Below are 15,960 nucleotides of genomic sequence, written 5' to 3'. Positions count from 1 at the left end.
TTCTTCATTTAATTTTGGACTGTCTGTTGCTAGAGTATAGAAATACAGTTGAGTTTCATTATTACTCTTCTATCCTGCAACCTTGTTGAACCTGTTTATTCGCTCGAATAGTTTTTTATGGATTCCTTGGGATTTTCTATATACAAGCTCATGTCATTTGCAACAGAAGTAATTTTATTTCCTCCTTTCCAGCCTGAATGCCTTTCTTTTATTCCTTCTTCTTGCCTAACTGCTCTGGCCAAAACCTCTAGAATAATATTCAATAGACGTGGTGATGGCAGCCAATACTGTCCTGTTCCTGTCTTAGGAGAAAGCTTTCAGACTTTTAGCACTGACTGTGAACTGTGGGTTTTTCCTAGATGCTTTTGTTCTGGTTGAGGATCAGCTCTGCCTCGTGATTCCTCATCTCCAGTTATCTTCGATATACCCTCAGGTCCTGAAAATTTGTATCCCAATAGATTTCTTGTATTTCTTCCCTTATGCAGATGCCTAACATCAATGCCTGGATTTAGACCTTTATCATCTTCTGCCTAGACTGTAAGACCTTTAAGGCAGGAGCTATGTGCGTGTGTGTGTATATACACATATACACACACTGACGAAAAGAATCAGATTCGTTAAACAAGATCAAGGTGCTATGAAAAAGCAGCAGCAGCTACTGGGAATAAAACCCTAATTGTGAAAAGCAAAAAACAAAGCTAACACTAAAATAACAGTAGTGAAAAAGGTAGCAAGGAAAAAAAACTGCAAAGTAATCTCCCAGAATGGAACACAGAGCAAACACTGAATAGGAATAACTGAAGGAAGGAAGGAAGGAAGGGAGAAGCCGGACAGAGGGGCTTCAGTTTGATACTTCAAGTAACGGTCCCAAATGAAACAACTAAGATGCTGGGTAAAAGATATTAATGAAAAGATCTGTGAATGCACTGCTGAAGCAGGAGAGAGTGAAATGTTAGCAAAATGATCAAGGAGATCATTTTTACAAATAAAAATGCATGTTTTTCAGTATCTTCTCTGGTAAAATCCACGATATTTTTTGTATTTGTTCACATCTATTATTACCCCTGCCTTCAATGTTTCTGCCCTCCAACCCATGCTCGATACTGAAACCTTCACTCTCCCCTATAGCTGATCCCTGCCTGTGTCACTACTCTGCTTACAAACTTCAAACCTCCAGGATCTCCCCTTTCCCTCCAGGATCATGTATAAGCCTCTGTGCAGACACATAGGACTCCTTAGTTGTTTGATCCTAGTTTCATTTTCAACACCCAGCCCCCAGCCCCTGCTCCCATACCTCCCATGCCTGTCGTCAGGCAACCCGAGACAAGCATATTCCCTCACCATCCTCTGTCCCCATCATACTTCCCCTGTCCCCCTCTCCCTCCCCGCTACACTGCCTGAACCTGAGGTAAAACCTGACTTGGAGTGAACTAAGCAGAGATAAAATGCCATTTCTGACGCCAGGAGGCACGATTAAACACCTCTGTGTCTGTAACAGAGTTCTCACAGCATCACAATGCATCGTTTTTCACACTAGCTTATTTATACACACCCTTCTTCCCCAAAGACGATGTCTGTCAAATGAATTAACCCCCGTGAGGAGAGATGATACTGTTGGGCTTAAATAGGAGCTGTAGTTTTATTTCTCAGTAATTTAGTTGCAAAATCTCTGTTTCTAAGAAAGGTTTTATGGTTGATTTGGAAAAGGAGGGTAGAAGAGGCAAAAAAGGGGAGGGGGCAAGATAAATGAACGTGGTGTTTCTCAAACTGTGGGGCCCTTATCTACTAGTGGTTTGTGAAACCAACAGAGTAGGTTGTGACCAGTATTTAAAAAGTGAAAATGCAGAACAGAAAATACTGGACCACCATGCACATAGTTAGGATAACTTTTAGTCTGTGGTACTTTGCTTCACTTTTACACACACACACCCCTAAACGTACATACGTATATTTGTATCATCATCATAATACAACGCATTCCTTCCTGTGGGCTTGGTCAAAATGATTGAAAGTCAATACGTTAATGGTTCAAGGACGCAGGTAAGGAAACCAGCACTACTCTAAGTAGAGAGAGAAGCCAAGGATACGCCAGCAGATGAGAAAGCTTAACATGGGTGCTTTCACAGCCTGTGCTAGATTTTACCTGCAGGGAAGTAGTTTGTGAAGAGATAAATCACCTCTGTGCCTCTCTGCACTTAGCACTTTGATGTGTTTTCTAGCATTATGTATAATCAGGACGCAGGCTCTCAAATGATGTGCCAGTCTCTACTGACTCTGCTTCTGCCGGTCCTGTGTTCACGGAGCTCGTGAACTCTGCTTATCATCTACACAGAACAAAAGGAGTCGTAGGCTGTAGATTAGAATTATGAACTGCTTTTAGCTAACCACTCTGAGATGTCCCCCCCCCGAGAAAGAAAAGACAATAAGCTTCAGAGGTACTCATCATGAGCAAATACAGGATGTCGAAGTAACTCACGACACGGAATAAACAGCACGGTGTCTGTACTCGTTTCTTGGATGCAACCGTGTGCTCTCTGGTTATGGGGGATACCGTCCCTGGGGAAGCTGGCTGGAGGGCACATGAGAACTCTGTTTGCCACTCACGAATATGTGCAATGAGTATTATGAAGCTTTAATTCAAAATAAGAGGTTATTGGGGCGCCTGGGTGGCGCAGTCGGTTAAGCGTCCGACTTCAGCCAGGTCACGATCTCGCGGTCCGTGAGTTCGAGCCCCGCGTCGGGCTCTGGGCTGATGGCTCGGAGCCTGGAGCCTGTTTCCGATTCTGTGTCTCCCTCTCTCTCTGCCCCTCCCCCGTTCATGCTCTGTCTCTCTCTGTCCTAAAAATAAATAAACGTTGAAAAAAAAAATTAAAAAAAACAAAACAAAATAAGAGGTTATTAAACATAATTAGGATTAAAGTGCCCTGTGGATTCTTAGGATCGGTGCCAGCAGACTAATCTGAGATAACTCCATCACGGTGACTGTGCTGATTCCTCACGATGGAGACAAACCCGCTCACGGCTGAATTCTCTTATTTAAAACGAGCCAGCTCGGCAGCGTCTAGCATTACTCTACTCATTTTCAATACTGTGCCTTTCTAAAACTGTGGCCATCTATTATTCTCCAAAATCTTTTTGTACATTTCTTTGTTCACTTTAATTTAATCTCAATATTGGACTGGCTGAACATTTTGGAGAATATACTAAGTTTTAAGAGGGAAAGCAGGTTGCAAAAAGTGGTTGTGAAACAAATGTAAACTACCGTTTGATTTATAGACCTCCACTGCTCTCGTTTAAAGGACTTAGCAGTGGGGAAGGGTTGTTTAGACTGTACTTGGGCTTAAGTGGAAAAAAGTTATTGCTGAAATTGTATAAATCATCTCAAATATTGTTTGATTTTAGCTTTTAAGAGTCTGAGTTTTCCTAAGTGTGCCGAGAAAGTTTGGTTGAGTTTTCACTCTCCATAAATCAGCAAGTATTTCAAAGCCTCCCCGAGACACATAAAAATATACACGTGTAAAAAGAATGACTACACCATCAGTAAGTTAAGGATCTGAAAATAATGCATATTAAAGCGAGCAACGAGCTGGGTCCTCGCTTCTGTCATTATTAAATACATAAAGAGGTGGAAAAGACACCAAGATAAGCTATTCTCACACGTCAATAACCACATGTGGGCATGGAGAGCAGCTAGAAGGGCACAAAGCCACCAGAGCGCTACTCAAGCAGCCAGCCGCGCCTTACCTCGGGGGGCCTCCGGCTGTCTTTCGGGAACAGGGATCACCCTCAAAAGTCACCGACAAAAGAAGGTGGCCCACACACGAGATTCCCATCTATTTTCATGGGTTCATTTGCCTTTCCTATTACCCATCCTACATGCAAGTGATGTGATTTTCTTCCTCAAATGCCATTTTTGACCATTTAAATCCCTCCTTTTGAATAAAAAAGCCAACGAAGGAACGCAGTCGATGGTACGCTCGTAGTGTCGTATGGTGACAGGAGCTACACTTGTGATGAGGACAGGGTCACGTACAAACGCGTCGAATCACTGTGTTGTCGTACACCCGAAACTAACGTAACATTCTGTGTCAACTACATCCTAATTTTTAAAAAAAACGTCCCGTTTCAGTGATCACTTACTACACTCACAATACTAATAACGTTTAACATCTGTTTTGCATTTACTATGTGCCGGGCATTGGGCTAAGCGCTTTTGACAAATATTCTCTCACTCTTATGATAACCATAGTGGGTTCGATATCACCATCTTACAGATGAAGATCTGATGCTTAAGACTGGCTCTAGGCCATCTGATCCTGAAGCCTCGCACCCACCTTATTCCTGCATCGTCTCCCAGGCAGAGTCAACCTGGCCCTCCACGGGGGAGACGCCTTCACTCAGACTCCTTCCCTACACAGAACCTCAGCTGCGGACTTCCTACTTCCTCACGGAAACTTCTCACTCCTACCTTTGTAATCTGAAGATGTGACTATCCTGGAGTATTCTTTTCTCTGGCCCTCACATGCTCTGGCCCTCTTTCAAATCACAGGTGAAACCTAAAACGTTTCGTTAAAACCATAAACCAAACAAGTGTGCTCAACTCCCCTATTATTATTTAGCATTATTTTGAAAGTTCAGCCACCGCACCAGTCAAGGACACACGGACGCATAAAAATTGGAAAGGGGCGGCAAAAATATTACTTACATGTGCTGTGGGATATGTATCTATATAAATATGTATCTATATGTATATCTGTCTATGGCTATATAGATGTAGATAGATAAACATATATAGAAACATATCTGGAAAATCCCTGAAACCTGGTAAATAAGTATTGAAAACAGTCAGTTGTTCATCAAGACTGTCAGCCACAAAAGTAAAAAACGAAAATAAATAACTTCTCTGTACCAATGGAGACTAGCTGGAAAAAGGTGCTGGGGGATATATAATATCCATTCACAACAGAAAAAAAATCTTAAAACAGGAATTCATGTAGTAAGATACAGGAGGGACTTCCAGTAAGAATGTTCTAAATGTGCAACGTGGTGACGGGAATAGGTAGATGACGTAAATAGAGGAACAAAGGCATCTCTATTAATAAGCAACCAACAACAAACACCCAAACTTCCACAAATGATTACCCAGTCTGGGCAAGAACCCCTGAAATGGAAAGCCTAGAAACAAACCTTGTCGTGCAGGAAAACTTCGCGTCTCACAGAGGGCATCTTTTCAAGTCAGTAGGGAAAAACGGGTTATTCAAAAACCAACTAGAGAAACGAAAGCCGGTTCCAATCTCATCCCTTAACACTGCCACAAACTTAAACAGTCAAAGATTGACACATGAAAAATAAAACCACAAGAGTACGAGAAGAAAATGTGGACAGAAAGTTGAATGCAGTTAGGCCAGAAGGCTCTCTTGAAGGCTGACAAAAAACTGAAAGAAAAGTCTAAAAGATTTAACTCAAAACAACATTTATTGCCATCAAGCTAAGTAACAAACATAAAACCTTCTAAGTGTTAAAAAAAAAAAATCATAAAAGAAGCTGAAAGATAAATAACAAAATGGGAGGACAAAATTATGACAAAAAGACTAAAAGGCTGACGACCCTATGAAAACGACGAACAAAAAGATGAATGTAAAGACGGGAAAATGACAAAAATAGACAAAATTCAATTCCTACTGGATGGTAAGACACCACAGGGGAAGCTGTTGGTTTCACCAGTAATAAAAGAATTGCAAGCAAAAATAAATTAAAGTATGTGTGGTCTATCAGATTGGCAAAAATTAAAATCAAATCCATAACTGGGGTCATCAAGGAAAAGCCATCTGGATTTTAACTTTGCGACGTGCACCAGAACATAAACTCTACACGTATCTTCTAGCTACGCAATTTCACCCTTAGGGATTTATTTTAAGGCTACAATAGTCAAATGGACAAGACATATGCATCCATAGTTAACTGTAGTTCTTCTACGATATTGAAAACTGGGTTCAGAACCTTGAACAAGAGCTAGGGATAGGAGTTAGGGTTCTGGGGCACAGTCTCAGAGCAAGAGGAGAAAGGGCGAATACCAGACGGAGCCTGGGAAAACACAAGGGGCGGGCGCGGGGGAGGCCTCAGTTTGGCACGTAGATAGGAGTCCAGCCTACTGTCTGCTCTGCACGTAGGATCGACACATTGTGCCTGGCACACAGCAAGAAAGGCCCTTGGAAGATGATGAACAAGAATGAGCCAAGTCTAAACTACATTTTATCAAGGATTGAATTTAATCCTAGTAAAGACACCTGGGACTTCAAGGTGATCTGGGAAAGTAAGAGAATCACATTACGGACTCGGTTGCAAAGAAATCCATTCATTTCCATTTATTAACGTCCGTGTAACTTTTGTCCAGGTGAAGAACACACTTTCTCTCTCTTTTACGTTCTCTGCCATGGTACTTTCGCACAGTACCCTGCAGTGAAAAACTACTCGGTGCTGTGAAGACGCTGGGCATCACCTCGAAAGTCATCTCTTTTAGAATGTACCTTTTCCGGGACAAGAGAGTCTGCATTCCCAACCTCCAACATCTCTCGAAGAAGGGAGGGAAAGTATTCAGGCTCAGGTGTGGTGAATTTTATATCCAGAACTCAAGCCATGGGGAGAAGGAGCTTCTCTTCTGAACCTAATCCAGGCTCAGCCCTGCTCCTTCATCTCAGCTGGGCTCTGAGGAAAGGAAGGGCCATATGGTCACTGACATTTCAATGGCCTTTATGTCTTCAATGGCACAGAAAGAACTGAATGAATGCCTGTGTCACTGGAAGCCAACTGAAGCTATGTGTGTCTGTGTGTGTGCATGTCTGCCCTTCCAACTTTACAAGGAGTCTGTGCTCCCTAAAGAAAAATCGGAATGAAAAATACAAAAAGGAAATTGACACTCACTTGTAATCCGTGACTGTGATAAACAGTTGTTAATGTGAAAGCTCCCTTTGGTTTTCAAAAGACAAAAATCACACTATCTATGATTTTATTAGATGCTTTTCACTAACCTGATATTAAGAATTCTTTGTGAACGTTAACGGCTGTATATTATTTCATCGTGTGGCCTCTGAGTCAGGATATACTAAGTGACGATGACAGTAACATGAATCCTACTGTCTCAGTGGCTTCCAACAGCAAAGATCTGTTCCTTGAGCAGATGACACATCTCTCTCGGGTGAGCGGACTCCTCTCACGTCAGCAGCACTTAGGCACCCAGGCTTTCTGAGTCTCCACCACCCAGAAGGTCATTGGTTGCTGGGCCAACAGGGAGGAAATGTGGACAAGTGCGCAGTGGCTCTTAACTGCTGCAGCCCAGCAATGAGCCCCATCACTTCTGCCCGATTTCTTTGGCCAGATCAAGTCACGTGGCCACAACTAACTGCACAGAGCAAAAAGATGTGCAATTCTACCGCATGTCAGAGATAGCGCAGTGCTAAGTGGGCAGGCCTAATGACAAGCACAGCGTACAATACGGTCTGCTTAACCTTTCCTCCAATGTTGGACTCCAATTTCTTGTAGATGTGCTAATTATCAGGTGTTCCAGCTTTATTGGGTTTTCTATGTATATCTTCAGAATAAATTCCTCAGTGCTACATTAATGGCTTTTGTAGACTTCCATGTTCTTGATCCCTCCTGCCAAACCCATTCCTCCTCCTAGAAACAAAAATAAAAATACCTACATCGGCGTATCAATACAATCACTAGTGTTGTCTTTTAACAGAATGTGGAGTCATATGATAAGTGAACGTGTCATTTTGCTGTTATTTCCATTTGCATACTTTTGCGCGCCAAGGAAGTCAAACAATTTTTTGCAGATCTATGTTAACTATTTGCGTTGTCTTCTTTTGTGACTGACTTCTATCCCTATTTTCCTTTGGGGGGGAGTGTCGGGATTTTGTTGTTGTTCTGCCCGTTTTTTATCTGTATCTGTATGCGCTCTTTATGCAGCAACAATATAAACCACTTGTCATTAAGTGTTGCAATTTTTGAAAACCAGTATGCTTGTCTGTGAATTTTATTCATATTTCCTGAGAGAAATTAAAATTTTTGCGGTCAAATCCATTCATCTGTATTTTCATTTGTAATTTCTTCCATCTCTTTTTAACCTACTATCCTTCTCTAAACGGAAGAGAAGATAAGAGGAGCTAAAAGGAGGCAGATGATGGCTTATTTTTTTCTATTTAAGTGTTGGCTCCATCTGGTATTTATTTCATGACAGTAAATATGCGTAGAGTGACGCAACATGTACACCACTCTTGCTTGGAACATCTTGGGTAAATTACTTAATCTTCCCTCTTCTGTCCCTATAACGCAACTCCAAGGTTTGGAAAGCTTCTTAGCTTCAGTACGAAAGTGAATGGGCGTCCCGGCCCCGCCCCCACGCAGAGTCCCAGGAACAAATAAACAAACAGAGACGCTGCCCGTCCATTTCCGAACTAATGTGAACCCGTGTCACATTTCCTACTCCCCCCGTTCATCAACTCCCAGGTTCTTCAGTACCACTGGTTTGGAGCTTACCCCATCCAACTGCCATACGTTCCAAATGAGACCACTGGTTTCCAGGACAGCGTGCTCTTACATTTCCCTCCTAACTCATTGGTTTCTCTCTCTCCTTCTTTGTTGGTCCTTCCTCATTTTCCAGCCCTTTAAACGATGGCCCAGGGCTCATCACTCCTAAGGGTGATCTCACCCAGCCCGTTGGCTTTGATATAATCTATATGTGGATTACTGCAAATCCCTATCTCCAGCACAGACTGCTCCTCTGAACTTTGGACTTGTATATCCACCAGCCTACGTGACAACTTCTCTTGCTTGACTAGTGGCATCTCATACTTAGTACTCCCAAAACTGGTTTCCCGATTGCCCCAAGGACCTAGCCTTCCCACAGTCTCCTCTCCACGTTAAAGGCAACGCTTTCCTTTTGGCCACTTGGGCCAAAACCCTCGCAATCACTCTTGACTCTTCTCCCTCTCTTATGCTCCAAATTCTATCTGACCTCTACCTGAAACCTTCGGATGGCTTCCTACTCATCCACATCCGAGCCAAAATCCTTACACAAAGAGGACATTCAAGCGGCCCGTAAACATACGAAGAAGTGCCCGGAGTTCTTAGTCATGAGAAGAAAACACATTAAAACCACAATGTGATATGGCTCCATCCTCCCAAAGTGGCTAAAATTAAAAGGACTGACAATATCAAGTATTGGACAGGACGTGGAACAAACGGTGCATCCGAACATTGCCTGTTGGTGTGCAAACCCCGGAGCATTATTTTGAAAAACTGTTTGGCGAGAGCTGCAGTAAAGCTAAAGTATACCCCAAACTACTCCTAGCTACATACTCAACAGACATGAATGCTTGCATCTATCAAAAGATATATACGTGACTATTCGCAGGAACTTTATTCACAATAACCCCAGAAGGGAAATAACTCAAATGTCAGTCAATAGTGGAACACATTAGTACACTGTGGCATATTAAAAATGGAATACTTCGGGGCACCTGGGTGGCTCAGTCGGTTAAGCGTCCGACTTCAGCTCAGGTCACGATCTCGCAGTCCGTGAGTTCGAGCCCCGCGTCGGGCTCTGTGCTGACAGCTCAGAGCCTGGAGCCTGTTTCAGATTCTGTGTCTCCCTCTCTCTGCCCCTCCCCCGTTCATGCTCTGTCTCTGTCTCAAAAATACACGTTTAAAAAAAAAAATGGAATACTTCAAAGCAATGGAAAAGAATAGGTCACTAAACCCCGCAACAAGATGCATGGATCTCACAGACACGATGCCGTATAGAAGACGCTACGCTCAAAAGAGTACCTAACACACGGTGGTACTTAGCTCAGGTTCGAAACAGGCAAAGCTGGTGGTTACCTTGTGGGGAAGGTATATCGAAGGAATACTGACTGGCAGGTTGCAGGGGCCTCCTAAAAGCAGATGCTGAAAACGGTGTATATCTTGACCTGGGTAGCAATTAGACAGGTATACACCGATGTAAAATTTCCTGGAGCTGTGTACTAAGATTTGTGTATCTCATGTAAGTTCCGCCTCAATAAGACGCTAACAAAACAAAACACCTTCTATTAACATTTGTTGGGCACTACCATGCACAAGTGACCTGAAGGAATAATGAATGGATCAGAAATGGGCCCTGCTGCTATGTGAATGTCACTCCCCTCGGGAAGACAGAAAGTAATCAAATGACCTCGAGAAATCAGGAACCGGGATGATCGACACGCAGGGAAAGAACTGGGTTCTGTGAGGGTGTGCGACAGAGGAACCGGCGAGCTCTGGGGGAGTGACATTCCCAGCGGAGCAGAGCGAGAAGACAGGAGAACGTGCTCCAGGCAGAGGGAAGTGAGTGCCAAGAACCTGGAGCCAAAGAAAAGGAGGCTGTGTTCAGCTGGACAAGGCTGGGCTGACCAGGCCCCGCGGGAACCCGTGGGCGGCCAAGGTCTTCGGCCTTTGGCTCAAGAGCAGTGGAAGGCACTGAGGGGTTTTAAGGGAAGGGGGGTTATAAGCGAATGTGCATTTAGAAAAGATCTCCCAGATAGCTGTGTGGATTTGAGAGAGGGAAAGTCGGTCAGGGGACACTCGTTAAGAGAACTGTAACTGCCCAGGCTAGCATCCACCCATCTGGGAGACAGGGCAGGAGACGCGGTGAGGGAAGGTCGTCACCGAGACTGCGGATTCGATGTATCTTTATATCTCACAGAAGCGACTTCCACTCCAGGTCAGTATGTGAGAGACAACAGGAACACCAGGGACCCCTATGGACAGAGGCGGAGGGCCAGGGGGACGGGAGCACAGGAGGGTCGTTACACATGGACCCTTTCACGTTTTTACATCTTACGGTTTTCAGGCATGTGCATATACTCCTACTCAAAATATAATTAAAACGTAAAATTAATATCACTCAAGGGGAGCCTTCCTTACCTTACTAATGTTGCCCTTGGCTTCTCTGTTGGTCACAAGGCACAGAGGTAAAGAGACATTGTAGCAAGCCCCTCTGGGTACTGTCATTTCATGAATAATAGTGAGGTCCCCGCGTCCTGCTCACAGCTCATATTTGCCATGGAGGAGAACATAATTTACTTAGAGAATCACCAGAGAAGCCACTTCCTGAAACGTAAACTGCCTAAAATCTAAAAGACACATGTGCATCATTTAAAATATACAGTTTACTTGCTATAGGAAAAGATCCTAATATCCTGGATTTTCATTTCATTATATCTAACGCATGTAAATTTGCAGGGGGTTAAAAAAAACAAAAAAAGTATAGCTCTATTCGTGAAAACCAAGACAAAAATGAAAGCCGGTGACTTGGCCCAAAGAGCTCTATTATAAAAACAACCCGGGTAGTCCTATAATTTCCCCGTGTTTTAAATCAGTGAAATCTAGAGTTGCAGCTGTCCCACAGACTGAAACCTTATAAATTTTTAGAAAATGAGTCAATCATGAGATTAAAGTTTCAATTTATAACACTTCTGTGTTTTAGTTACAAAGCCGTAAATAAATCTAGCATGACAGAGAAGGTAAATATTTTCTCAGTTGTTTATGCAGCCAAAGAGGAAAGGAATTTAACATGCAATTAACTACTTAGGTTTTTTTTTAGATACGCACCACATGGTCTTTGTATTCCAGATAAGCAAAAAATAAATATTGTTTTGTTTAATCTAACATTTGCTTAGCAACAACAAATACTCCAAACTAGTGTGATACCTGGCTAATACCTTCGCTTTCTGGAACTGTTTTTCCACTTGCAAAAGAGCTAGTGCGTAAGAAAAGGGAGGAAATAGAACTGCTTCCCCAGGAAGAAGAAGAAAAAAAAACTAAATAGGAGGAATGAAGATTTTTATTAAATAAATGAGGTTGAAGTCTCTGGAGAGAGAATGATGGACTTTCAACCACTCAGGGGCTCTACTTCTATTGTTTTCAGGTAGTATTTTTTTCCCCCCACATTAAAAAGAGAGACCTTTATGCCATTCTTTTTTTTTTTTTTTTTTAATTTTTTTTTTCAACGTTTATTTATTTTTGGGACAGAGAGAGACAGACCATGCACGGGGGAGGGGCAGAGAGAGAGGGAGACACAGAATCGGAAACAGGCTCCAGGCTCTGAGCCATCAGCCCAGAGCCCGACGCGGGGCTCGAACTCACGGACCGCGAGATCGTGACCTGGCTGAAGTCGGACGCTTAACCGACTGCGCCACCCAGGCGCCCCCTTTATGCCATTCTTTAAACCAACCTCTGAACAGGTGTGAGGTTAAGAACAGGTTGAAAGCAGACCTCAGATTTCTAAATAAAGCCTCCCATATGATCAGTTTCTCTTTTCGGCCTTACTTTAAAAGTAACTGGAAAAAAATGTGACTGCCATTTTAATCGAGATGGTAGAAATCACTTACGAGCGCTATTATTTCTTACCGTCATGATTTACCAGTTTTTCTAAAAATTAAAGCTTTTAAAATAAAATCATGAACACTTGAGTCTATGTGAGGTCACTAAGCTGTAATATAATTTTAAATTAAAATTATGTAATCTCCTCTGGAAACTTCTGAAGTAACTTCTGAAGGTTAAAAATTGGACATTTTTAAACATGATTTTTAATCTGGATGCACAAGTGTCAGCTATCCTCAGGGATTTCTACACAAATATACCGACTCACTCACTTACTTATTTTGAAGAAAGAAGCCCTTCGAGACTGCCTATCAAGTAAACAGGAAAGAGAATGAACTCTAATGGCAATAAATCAGTCTTCACACCCAAACCGTGTGTAGCAAGGCCGTTTTCTCATTGTGTTTCTGCTTATTTTTCTTCTTTTTGAGACTTAAAAAAAAAAAAAACTCCATACAGTAAAATAAACACGTAAAAGTACTCTCAAAATCTCTCTGTACTCTCCCACTATGTTGATTTCATGTCCTTCCACATGGTTAAGAGGTCAGTTTGAAAGTTCGTCTGGGATGAGCCCGTTGTGCGAACAAGTGGGTTTACCACTGGTTGGTTGCACACCATCTCCCAACTGATAAATTACAGGTTACTTTTCTTTGCACGAATTGTCATGACATCAGCAATGTCAGGGTAAGAATCTGCTCTAGAAATTGAGCAATTTCAGGAAGGGAAGCCCTCAAGTTACACATAAACTGTATGCTAAAAGTTCATTTATTAGCCTGTTTATTTGGGAATGCAGAACACACACCCAAAATAGATGTTCTATAAAGCATGTTCTAAGCTACTACAGTCAACGTAACCCTAAAATAATAGAAAAGAGCAGAGCATTATACTGTTTTAATAGTAGCAGAAACGGAATATAGTACGTTTAAAATTTTGGTTTTTGCTGGTACTTGAAAAAAAACTGTTCGGGGTGGGGGGGGGTCTGGGTGGCTCAGCCGGTTAAGCGTACGACTTCAGCTCAGGGCATTGTCCCACAGGTCGTGAGTTCCAGCCCCGCATCAGGCTCTGTGCTGACAACTCAGAGCCTGGAGCCTGCTTTGGATTCTGTGTCTCCCTCTCTCTCTGGCCCTCCTCCACTTGTGCTCTGTCTCTCTCCCTCTCTCAAAAATAAACAAACATTAGAAAAAAAAAAAAAGCTGTTCCAATTAGAAGATCTTCTCCAACCACACTGGCTGATCCACTGTGTGCCCACTGCTTAAATATTCCCCTCAGTTGTCTTCTAAATTTCCCTTCATCTTACTCAGCAAATTCTCCCTGCTCAGTGCAGTCTGTGATTACGGCTTATAGTTCCATCTGTATCTGTATTTTAACTAAAAATTAATTTTAACTAAAACTAATTAACTGAATTTTCTTTTTTTATTTTAGAAAGAGAGAGTGCAAGCAGGGGAGGGGCAGAGAGAAACGGAGCATTTCAAGCAGGCTCTGTGCTGTCAGTGCAGAGCCCGACATGGGACTAGAACTCATGAAACTATGAGAAAATGACCTGAGCCCAAATCAAGAGTCGGATGCTTAACTGAGCGACCCAGGCACCCCCCTAAAATTTTTTTTTAGAGAGAGAGAGAGAGAGAGCATGAGCAGAGGAGAGGGGCAGAGGGAGGGGGAGGGAGACGGAGAGGGAGGGGGGGAGGGAGGGAGAGAGGCAGGAGGGGAGGGGGGAGAGAGACAGAGAGAGAGAGAGAGAGAGAGAGAGGGAGAGAGGGAGGGAGGGAGGGAGGGAGGGAGGGAGGGAGGGAGGGAGGGAGGGAGGGAATATCTTAGGCTCCACGGTCAGCATGGAGCCTGATATGGGACTCGATCCCTCGACCCTGGGATCACGACCTGAGCCAAAATCAAGAGTTGGATGCTCAACCGACTGAGCCACCCAGGAGTCCTTTCTTTTCACATTCTTTGTTGGTGTTTGTTCTAACAAGAATAATGAGCGGATATCAACATGTCATTCAATCCCAGTAAGTGCTTTCCTAGAATAAGTCTTGTATATTTTAGCTTTATTCAAGATAGCAAACTTTAAATTATGAATGGACAAGAAAGACAATCTCCTCAGATATACTTATTGTGACGTTTTCAGGTGCTCAGGACTTTCTTATTCTGTACTCATCACTGTTTTCAACATGAGGTGGTAAAGGACAAAGAAGGCCTCACTGGCGGCAAGAGTTATTCAGAGAATTCTTTTATTCCCAGGATAGCTGCGTGTGAGACACAGCTTCACCGACAAAGTCCACAAAGGTAGTTCAACCGAGCGAGATACAAACGAGTCGTTAACAAATCTTGGAAAACTGCGGTCTGTCAGCAGAGTCAGTTGTTCATGCTTTGAACTTGAAAAGTACTCACAAGGACAGAACTGAACGGTCACAAGGCTAGAGATAGGTTTTGACCCAGACGCTCCCAGACATGACTGCCTCTCAACTGCTTCAGAGGGATGAGCGACAGTGTAAAAACATAAACTTGGAATCCTATAAAAATAAAAATGCAGCATCTTCCACTCTCTGAGTAAATAATGGAGGTGATACACAATCATCTAGGAACAGAATGTTCTGAGAAGAGATGGTCATTAATATCAAAACCAAACATCAGGCTCCGAATAGTACAAGACTAGCCCGTTGGATACGCTGTAAAACTGCTCTCTGTTTACAACCAGCTTTTGGGCCCCTAACTACTGTAACTACTGTTACAATAGCAAGAAAATTACAAATCACATTTGTCTATACATTATATACAGCACTAGAGCTAGGTCGTAAGTATCAATAAATTGCTGACGTAATAAGTCTGTTCACTCGAAAAATAAGCACCCGTTATTTATTGCGGGATACGGCTGGAGCTGCCCGTGTTCAATAATCGCGTATCAGAAGAGCAGAGTTTGCCAAAACATGATCCTCACGGGGCTAATGTCTAGGAATGAGCCAGGCAGAGTTCTGTGGTCATTAGTAAGCTTTCAAACAAAGCACGAGAGACTCAATGTTCATTAGCACATCACAGATCCTGAGAAGCCCGCTCAACATTATTTAAACAAGTATTCCTCAAACGTAGCTGATGGGACACTTTATTCTCAAGGTATTAATGCGCCTGGAGAGACACTAATACAGACACATACATAATCACCGTCTAAAAGTTTAGACCACATTACATGCATATAATCCGTGCAGTTCTATCAACATTATGAATACTCTGTAGGTTGGTGTTCAAATTATATTCTCCTGTTCTCATGGTTTCATTGGAGGGAATAAAAGGATTCACTGCAGTGAAACATCCCTAGAGATAAGTCTGTAGGGAAACCATCCCTCTTCCAGCCTGCATGGCGGGATGCTCTCAATCCCCCTCCCGGGTCAATGCTCGTGACGAACTCACACTCATTCTCCACCCCCTGACCTCCGCGTCCAGCCGACCACTGCGCCTCATGGAGCCTGCCTTCTACACTGTTCTCACACCCATTTCAATCTTTCCATCTCCACAGCCACTTCCCTGGTTCGAGCTACCCACTCTACCCCAGCACCTGAATAATTTCCCAAC

General features: G+C 43.0%; 1 protein-coding gene across 4 annotated transcripts in view; it reads right to left on the bottom strand.

Annotated features, from left to right (window-relative positions):
* Positions 1-15,960, bottom strand: part of MIPEP (mitochondrial intermediate peptidase) — a 162,333-nt gene that overhangs the window by 50,838 nt on the left and 95,535 nt on the right. The window contains exon 17 of one of the 4 annotated variants that reach the window (XR_015254115.1): positions 7,135-7,674. The exons of the other annotated variants lie outside the window; for them this stretch is intronic. The gene's annotated coding sequence lies outside the window, so the exon portion shown is untranslated. The remainder of the gene's footprint in view (positions 1-7,134; positions 7,675-15,960) is intronic. 4 annotated transcript variants of the gene reach the window in all.

This window comes from Puma concolor, chromosome A1, assembly GCF_028749965.1.
Source record: "Puma concolor isolate L17-30 chromosome A1, mPumCon1.1.hap2, whole genome shotgun sequence".
NCBI classification, from domain to species: Eukaryota; Metazoa; Chordata; class Mammalia; order Carnivora; family Felidae; genus Puma; species Puma concolor.
Note: the sequence above shows the minus strand (reverse complement) of the source record. Positions and strands in the feature narration are given on the sequence as shown.